Raw genomic sequence first — 9,750 nt, forward strand, 5'->3', positions numbered from 1 at the left:
GGTCTCCGGGGCGGCGTTGAGGTCGGGGGCGGGGCGGCGTTGAATCTGGGGTCGGGGGCGGCGTAGAGGGTGTGCGGAGAGCGCGCAGCGGCCGAGGGGCGATGGCGGCGGCGAGAGTGGAGTTGGATTTGGGGGATGAAGTGGCCGTGGGGAAGGACGAACCGTGTGGTTAAGTCAAAAGTACCAGTAGCGCGTTCCAGAAAGGGCGCTACTGCTACGTTAGCTACAGCGCGTTCTGGAATACACGCTACTGGTACACCATTCTCTTTTTCCCCTTTTTCATTTAGTTTTCTTCACATTTTATTTTTTTCCTTTCACCTTATTCTATTTCTTTCATTTTCAATTACCTTTCTATTTGCTTTGCATTTAATTTTATATCCTCTATCAGTAGCGAGTTTAGACTAAAACGCGCTGCTACAAAGAAAGTAGCGGTAGCGTGGTTCGTCATAGGTCGCTACTACTATGTGTAGCCTATCGGCTAAGCCGTGGGAATTTTAGTATTAACGTGTTTAGAAGGAGACGCGCTACTGCTAGAACTTTATCTGCAGCACGGTTTGCGCAGACGCGCTACTGCTACTTAGCACCAGCGTGCTTTTTTGACCCTCGCTACTGCTAAAGTTCTTTGTATAAGGTTTTCCCTAGTAGTGTATACCTAATCATGTATCGCGCATGTCAATCTCAGGGACAGTCTCCTAGGAGGAAACAAGTCCATGGCTTATTGGCTTAAGAGCATTACCCCTTACGTTGACGAATGGACTACCGCTGCGAGAAATATCTGGGGTGAGGTTTGGGCCTTTAACTGGGAAATGTTCGGGTTGTATCTGCAGCGTTACTGGCATACAACGAGGATCTACTTGGTTCCATCAGCTGCTCCTGATCAGATCGAAGCCCCTCTCACCAGCGATATGTACCCAACTGCCTCTGTTGTGGGAACCAGACACCACGCAGCAAATGCCTTGATTCTCATATGTTAAGTCTTTTGTTAATTTGGACATATTCGCTTGGCTGTCTATTCGTGGTGTCTATCATACAACGAGGATATAATTGGTTAACTCTTCGTGTATAGGGTGACTTGACAGTACAGGCGCGAGAGGAGGTTTCCGCTTTAATGCGGCGCTTTCAGAGGGGAGAAACTATCCCACCGCGAGAGGGCGTCTCATGGTTGAGGCGTCTTGATGACAAGCTACGCGGGATTTACGCAGCTGTTACGTGTAGACGGTCTTCGGATGTTGCACTTCCTCCTCCAGCACATCGTCCGCCATGTCCCTCTGTATAGCATTCAGAACCACGACCCTCTGTGCACCGTTCAGAACCACGACCCTCTGTGCACCGTGCAGAACCTCATCCTTCACAGCCAGGGAGCTCTTCCTGGCATGAGCCACCTCCTTCATAGCCAGGGAGCTCTTCCTGGCATGAGCCACCTCCTTCACAGCCAGGGAGCTCCTCCTGGCATCAGCCACCTCCTTCACAGCTAGGGAGCGCTTACTGGCATCAGATGGAACTAGGTAACACTACTCACTACATTCTTTTCAACAGTGTAGTAATCGTTCATGCATTTGTATCAATTTTACATGTTTTACTTTACCGCAGGCGGCAACCAATCACAACCGTTCATGCATTCAGAGCAGTCACCGATCCTTAGTGGTGGTGCTGATTACTTTGAGGGCGACCGCGAGGATGATGACCAAGCTACAAACATTTATGGCTTCTCGCAGACAGTGTTTCACACTCCACCACCACCACCGACACAGGAAACACAGACCGTGAGAGACGAGGTTAACTATGGTCGTGGTTATCGCGAGCCTCGTCCACCGCCTCAGCGCTTATCGCCTTCCGGTCCTCGCCCGAGGAAGACCCAGACTCGTCGTCGTCCCCCACAGTGATATGCTTATCTATCTATGTATGAATCATTATCTATGTTAGTTTCAGACTATTCGTAGCTGTGTGTCAGTATTTATGTATGAGACATGCTTCATGTATGTGTTACTATCGCACTTCCTTCTATCTGATCAGGAGACATATATTCTTTTATGTATGCGAGAGACATATTACTATTAATTCGCATTCTTATTCCAGTTAAATTTCCAAATAGACTACAACCGATAATTAAGATACATCTTACATACTACAAAATGAAATTAATATAGAACATAATGCCCTACAATAATACAATACAAACTAATAATGCAAATACATCTGAATGAAATGGTATAACTGGAATACATCTTACATACTACATGAAGTCATCATCATCATCCTCCGTTGATGCAGCCCTCTTGCCCTTCGACAATGCGGTCCTCTTGCCCTCTGTCGATGCAGAACTCTTGCCCTTGCTGGATGCAGAACTCTTGCCCTTCGAGGATGCAGAACTCTTGCCTTTGGACGATGCAAAACTCTTGCCCTTCGACGATGCAGAACCCGGAAGCGGCGGCATGAAGATATATTCGTCGTCCTCGCTCTCCTCAGTCCATAAAAATGTATTCTTTGTTGCAGTCTTTCTGAAAGTTTCACTCTTCGGCTCCACTAACTTCTTCCACCTTTCATGCAACCTAATAAGTTCTTGACGTACCTCCTCATAGGTCCTTTCAGGCCATCCAGACCTACGTAATTGGTGAGCCAACTCATTCATTATGGTGTCACTACCAGTGAGTTCGTCCCATGGAACTATCCTATTGTCCATCATGAAATCGGTAACTAGACTCAGAAGAGTGCTGCTCATCCCAGGGTGAAAACTACGATTGAATGGATAATGGGACATCTCGACTACACTACACTGGAATGCTTATCCACCTTCGCCTGAAGGGGTTTTTATAGATATAGAGTAGAAAATGGCGGGAAATAATAACTGCGGTATGGCGGGAAAGGGTTGGCGGGAACATAAGGCGGGAAGGGATTGGCGGGAAGGGGTTGGCGGGAAACGGGTGGCGAGAACATATGGCGGGAAGGGGTTGGCGGGAAACGGGTGGCAGGAGGGGTGGGCGGGAAACGGGTGGCGAGAAAATACATTTCAGCATGAGCCATGCAACTTCGGCCTAGGGTTGACCAAAAAGTGACTTTTCGGCCTAGACTTGACCAAAAAGTCTATTTCGGCCTAGAGTTGACCAAAAAGTGCCTTTTTGGCCGGGTAGCCCACTCCTCGGCCAAGTGTTGGCCGAAAACTGTACTTCGGCCTAGCTATGGCCGAAAAGTACTACTTCGGCCAAAAGATGGCCGACGGGCTACTAGTTTTGGTTTTTTTGCATTACGTCCTATAGTTTCTGAAAATGCTATAAAATATATCATAGTTTTGAAAAAAAAATCGATTTTCTATGTTGCTATAAACTCATTTCCCCTACAATTGTTATTGATCTAGTTTTAAATATTATAGGATGAACGGAAGTGTTCTTACTTGGAGTGGGTTGATCAAGAGTGTCCACAATGTTTGAATATGTGCCTAGCGAAGCTCTGGAGCATGTATGAGGAAGAGAACACACGTAGGCTTAGAGAAAGTCTTGTCAACACTGAAGCATATTTCAAGATGCGGGATAAAAAGTTGAAGGTGGAGAATGAGCTCAGATTTTTTAAATCAGACTTTGCTAAGATGGTGTTGGCGAAGGAGGAGGCACTTTCCCAGTTGGCCCGTGCAAAACGGGTTCTTACTGAACTGAAAGCAGAGTGGGATAAGACGATCCTGGATGATCTCAATTAGGGAAATGAATATATTGTTCTTATGAAGTTGAACTAGCTATATGTTGTACTGTGTTGTTTTCATGTAGCTACCGTACTATGATGTTACAATATATTTATGTGCCTGATATTAAATTGGCAAACAGCTGATCGATATGAAATGTGAATTTGCATAATACTAGAATTATTAATTTTAAACTAATAAACCTACTAAATGTGTCATGGACCTTTTTAAACGGTTCTAGTAGTAAAAGCGCTTGCGATGGATAGCCCAATGCCACACAATTTTCTTCATCAAATCATGTGTGATATAGTTGATAAAAGCAAACAGTTAACCATGGAAGACCGTGTGTGATAGTTACACCTTTCACACACGAGCCTACATATAAAACTGTGTGGGATGTACGTCCGAACGGAAACGTTTTCCCTGCATTGATTGTGTGGGATGTACATAAGAACGGAAACGTATTCCTTGGATTGACTGTGTGTTATATACCTACGAACGGAAATGTCTTAATGGGATGTACATACATACCAAATGATTTTCTCGGATTACCTTGTGGGATGTACATACCTACGGAAATGATTTTCTCGGATTACCGTGTGGGATGTACAAACCTATGGAAATGATTGGGTTTCGATGCCTCGCCCGATCGCACATGGCCCCAGCCTGGGTCCCAGGAGGGCCTATCCCCGACGATTTCTGTGTCGTGTGGGAAGGACACCCTATTGCACACACTCAGTTGGCGATGGTTCCAAATGCCATCGCGGAAAGGGGTTAAAAACCCTTTTTTTAGGACCGACGCGTACCAGTGCGTCTTCAACGAAATGTTGGAGTCTTCAAAACAACCTCTCCACGAGCACACTGAGCTTTGTCAGCTGGATGCCATCTCACAAATAATGGCTCTGAAGGCTCAATTCAACTTGGGCAGAGAATGCTACGACGCTATGATGATAGTATTTGGACGTTTTCTACCCAGAAGCCATGTACTACCTGCAAACCTGTACCAGTCAGACAAAATCCTTTGGGCTCTTAAGATGCCTGTGAGAAAGGATGTGCCTTATTTAGGCTTCAGTATGTGGACTTGAACTATTCCCCCATTTGCAAGTCATCGAGGTATGTCGTGGTAGACAACGGTATGGGTGAGAAGACGCATACCAAAATCCCCGTTAATGTTCTTTGGTATATGCCAATCGTGCCAAGACTTGAATGTATTTTCATGGTCGAAGAGACGGCTAGACAGATGACATGATACAAAACGGGCAAAAGAACCAAACTAGATGTAGATGCGAAGCTGATGATGGTGCACCCATCGGACAGTGAAGCATGGAAGCGCTTCGATGCATTACATGATGACAAAGCGGCAGATCCATGGCATCCTCGAGTCGGCATCAGCACGGATGGGTTCAGTGTGTTTGGTCTGACAGCAGCCCAATACATTTGTTGGCCTGTATTTGTCTTTCCACTCAATCTCCCCCCTCGGAGAGATTATGCAAAGAAAGAACATTTTCTTGACATTGATAATTCCAGGACCCAAGTATCCGGAGAACAATATGAATGTCTACATGTAGCCGCTGAAGGACGAATTGCAAGAAGCCTGGGATAATGGGTTCAAGACATACGATGCCTTTAGCAAACGAAACTTCATAATGTGTGTCTGGTACATGTGCTCGACGCATGACTTGCCGGCGTATGCGCTATTCGTTCGGTAGTGTGTGCATGGAAGGTTCCCATGCCCCACATGCAAGGGAGCTCTTGAGTTTCATTGGCTTCAGACCGGTCGCAAGTTTTGTTGCTTCGACATGCATAGACAGTTCCTGGATCCTCACCATAGTTTCAGGAAAGACAAGGAGAACTTCATGAAAGATAGAGTTGTCAAAAACTCTGCACCACTCAAAGTTAGAGTTGTGAAAAATTCTGCACCACCTGCGTAATAGGCCAAGATACCCTGGATCAGTTAAATGCTCTCGAGCCAGATCTAGAGCGTCCAGGGTATTTCAAGGGGTATAATTCGAAACACGCCTGGACTCACAATACATGCTGGTGGCATCTGCCTTACTTCAAAGACCTCCTTTGCCCACACAACATCAACGTGATGCACATTGAGAAGAATATCGCTGTGGCACTTTTTAATACATTGTTCGGCATAGATGGGAAGTCAAAGGATAATACTAAGTCTAGAGTCGATCTAGAGGCGCTATGTCATAGACCGTTAGAAAACATGCAACCACCAAAAGGAAAGCAAAACTGGACAAAGCCAGAGGCATGGTTTAATCTTGGAAGGCCAGCTATGAGGGGAATTATCTTGTGGGTGAAAAAGGAGTTGATGTTCCCTGATAGGTATGCAGCGACTCTAAAGAGGGGAGCGAGTCTTGATAAATTGAAGATATTTGGTCTCAAGAGTCATGATTGGCACATATGGATTGAGCGGGTAATGCTGGTGATGTTGCATGGCTTCATCCCTGAGGATGAATGGCTAGTGCTGGAAGAGCTGAGCTATTTCTTCCTTGTTCGTTGTGCGAAAGAACTATCGCCTGGCCTGCTAGAAGAAATGGAAGAGTTGGCGCCGGAGTTGATCTGCAAGTTATAGAAGATCTTTTCGTCGGGCTTCTTTAATCCAATGCAACACTTGATTTTGCATCTCCCAACCGGGGCAAGATTGGGAGGGGTGTGCAAAATCGTTGGCTCTACGCAACTGAGAGGATGTAGAAGACGCTACGAGTAAAATGTAAAAATAAATGTAGAATTAAAGTATTGATGGCTGATGCATTCATTACTGAGGAGGCGGCAAACTTCGTGACAACACACTACGAAGCCCAAAATTGTCATTTGCATAATCCAAAGCCTCGGTATAATGCTGACGACCCTAAAAAGGGTGGATCCAAGCTCAGCCTATTCAAATGGGATCTCACACCAGCCGGTGCTTCTAATTCCTTAATGTTGGATTTCGAAGAATGGCAGATCATTTCGTTGTATATCTTCACCAACCTAACAGAAGTGAGGCCGTACATCGAGTAAGTTCTCGGTACATTGTTTCGCAACTTCTAATTCCTTTGAACTTATCTTATTCCCGGATAAATTTGATGCAGTCGATACTTGGCCAAATTCTCGTATGGAGCGGTGATCCAAAAGGATTCCGTCGAAGAGTATGAGCTTCCGGCAAAGCATGGTGGCGGCTGTCCCGGTTTCATCTCTTGGTTCAAACAAACGGTAATTTCCTTTAGACCATTTCATTTCTTCATCTAATTTGTGGCTAATGCAACAACCCCTTTTGTATTAAACTTGTAGGATTATTCAGAGTTTATGGACGCCGAATTGAGACAAGTCGATAACGTTTTGACTTTAAGGTCTGTTCATTTGACAAATACGACATCAACGGGTATCGCTTTCATAACTATAGCAAAGATCTATCTATGGCCGACCGAAAGTCTACAAATTGTTGTGTATCTGCTATCGGCGAAGGAGATACCGAGTATTATGGAAGAGTTGAAGAAATTTATGAACTTCAATTCTATGGTGGAAACCCACCAAACGTCGTAGTCTTCAAATGTTATTTGTTCCAGTCTAAGGAGACTAGAAGGACCCATGAACACTTAATACTAGTGCAAAGCACCCATTAGGATGTTCCGGATGTCTATATTATGGCTCAACAGGCAACCCAAGTTTGCTATCTACCGTGGGCCTGTCAAATCTCAATGGTTGGGATGTCGTTTATGAAGTGCCACCAGGTGTTATACCACCTCCCCCAATGAAGAGGATTATGACCCTCACATTAACCCAGACACATAAGAAGGAGAATTCTTCCAGGAAACATGTCTTTCCAGAAAATGTTTCAAGAACTGCTCTACTTCACCCAGAACATGGAAGTAGACAGCGACAGTGAACCCGACTTCACCCTTGAGCCGGAACAAGAAGAGCCTGAACTAGAAGAGCTTACTGCTGTGTATGACCTGTCAATGCTTGACCAATTTCGTAAAGGTGGCTTTCCACATGATGATGCATTTATTAATGATGATGATGAACATGTCATTACCGATAGTGATGACGATGATGCATTTATTGATCCCGGAGAGTTTATTGAACCCGATGATCCATATTATTAATAGGTATTCAATTTTTTATATTGTACTTGATTTATATAGTTACTTGTACGATTGTATGATTTATATAGTTACTTGGATAATTTTCTTACTTTGTATGATTGTTTCTTATATATAGTGCCATGGTCTTGATCTCTTTCCCCGTCGGCCCTCGCCCGCTCTATGGTTCGGATGTGGTAAATTCTCTTTCATAACTATTTGTTGCATTTCGCATTGATGACAATTATGGCCATCAAGTTGACATAGAGATATTTTAATCTAGGAGGTATGTGAACCGGAATTTGAAACCGACCTCTTCTCGAGAAGTTAAATTTAGTTGAAAAAGAAACTGAGTATTTGAAAGAAAAAATTAAAAGAATTGAAGAAGAGAAGATGACATTGGAGTTGTATGTTGCCAATGTCGTCGATGATCACAAGATGAATATGAATGCAATGCACTTGAAGATGGATGCAATGCGTGTGAAGCTTAAGAAGATTATAAAATATGCCATTGATAATGAGGCTTGGTATCATTATGCCATTGGATCAATTGTTACGTTAGTTGCGATCTTCATCGCATTTGTTGTGATGAGGGTAAGTTTTCTCTAGTGTTTTCCTTAACAAATGCATACTTAGCTTATTTTCCTCCTAAATGGCATGATAATCTTTGTTAACTCCAAAATGACATAGACTTAACTTATTTTCCACGAAAATGACATAATAACCATACTAAGCTCCAAAATGACCTGTTTACCTAGCTTACCTCTCACTACTAGGGAAAAGCCTAGCAGTAGCGCGGGATGCCGCGCTACTGATAAGGCGCTACAGCTAACATGTATCGGCAGCGCGTGTCATCCCACGTAACTGCTATACATGTCTAGCAGCAGCGGGCTTTAGTGCCACGCTGCTAATAGTTGCAGCACTTTTAACTAGGACGCGCTACTGGTAAGAGAGTGCTACTACTAACTTTATTCCCCTCGCTACTGCTAATTTTATTAGTTTCTGTTTTTTCTCAATATTTTTTTTGTATTTGAACAGGCTTTATACAATAATATTTAGCATATCAAACACATACAAATGTAATCATAGCATATACATACAGATAGTCTCTTCAAATCATGTCATCATCATAATCATCATCCAACGCAAAGTGGTCTCTCGTCATCATCTCAATAATAGTGATACAAACCTCGATTACCTGCAACTACATCGTCATCCATCTAAGTAATGATATATGTGAGAAGAGCTATCACTATGAGTGAGAGTGGAACTATGCAGTACATGAGTTTGTATCCCTCTCTCGCATTAGTGTGAACCTGAACTAACGCCTGGGCCTAACACTTTGGCCTCGTTGTATACTCCTGGCGTTGCACTTCTTCTTCATCGATGATCTATGCACCTGCAACATCACATGAGTCGATGATATGCAACATATATAGTTGAGCAACAGAAGGAGATGAGACATGGAAAAAATAGAAGCAACATATCATAAGCATAAATAACAAAGTTCCATACCCAAAATTCCCTAACCAGAGTGATCTTCGCTAGTTGAGGAGGACAGTTTAATTACATCACAAATAAAGTTTCGTCGTGCATAACTCAAAGTTTTGTCATTCAGAAAGTTTGGACTAAACAGGCACATTGTCATATATCGACAATCACTCCAACATGTCGTTCCATCCATCCAAGTCAGGGAGATAGTCCCCGACCTTAGTGAAAGGCTTCAGGTCGAGACACTGAGCGGCTACGTGTGTTTGGACGTCTTTCCGTGATATTTTCCCTTCCTCATAGAACAGACCTGTTTTTTCGAGGACCTCCTTCACGATGACTTGGGCAAGTTCATGCTGGATGTGATAGAACTCAGCTCGAAGTCGATGATCTGGGATATCTCCTACGTTCCTTGCCCATTGCCGAATTTGGGCATCGCCGAATTTACTTGACATGCGAAGGTTCTGCCGATCCCGTCTGTACTCCAGCGTGTGGTGTAGGACATAGAATCCATCA

This window comes from Triticum dicoccoides, chromosome 2A (assembly GCF_002162155.2).
Source record: "Triticum dicoccoides isolate Atlit2015 ecotype Zavitan chromosome 2A, WEW_v2.0, whole genome shotgun sequence".
In the NCBI taxonomy this organism is placed as follows: Eukaryota; Viridiplantae; Streptophyta; class Magnoliopsida; order Poales; family Poaceae; genus Triticum; species Triticum dicoccoides.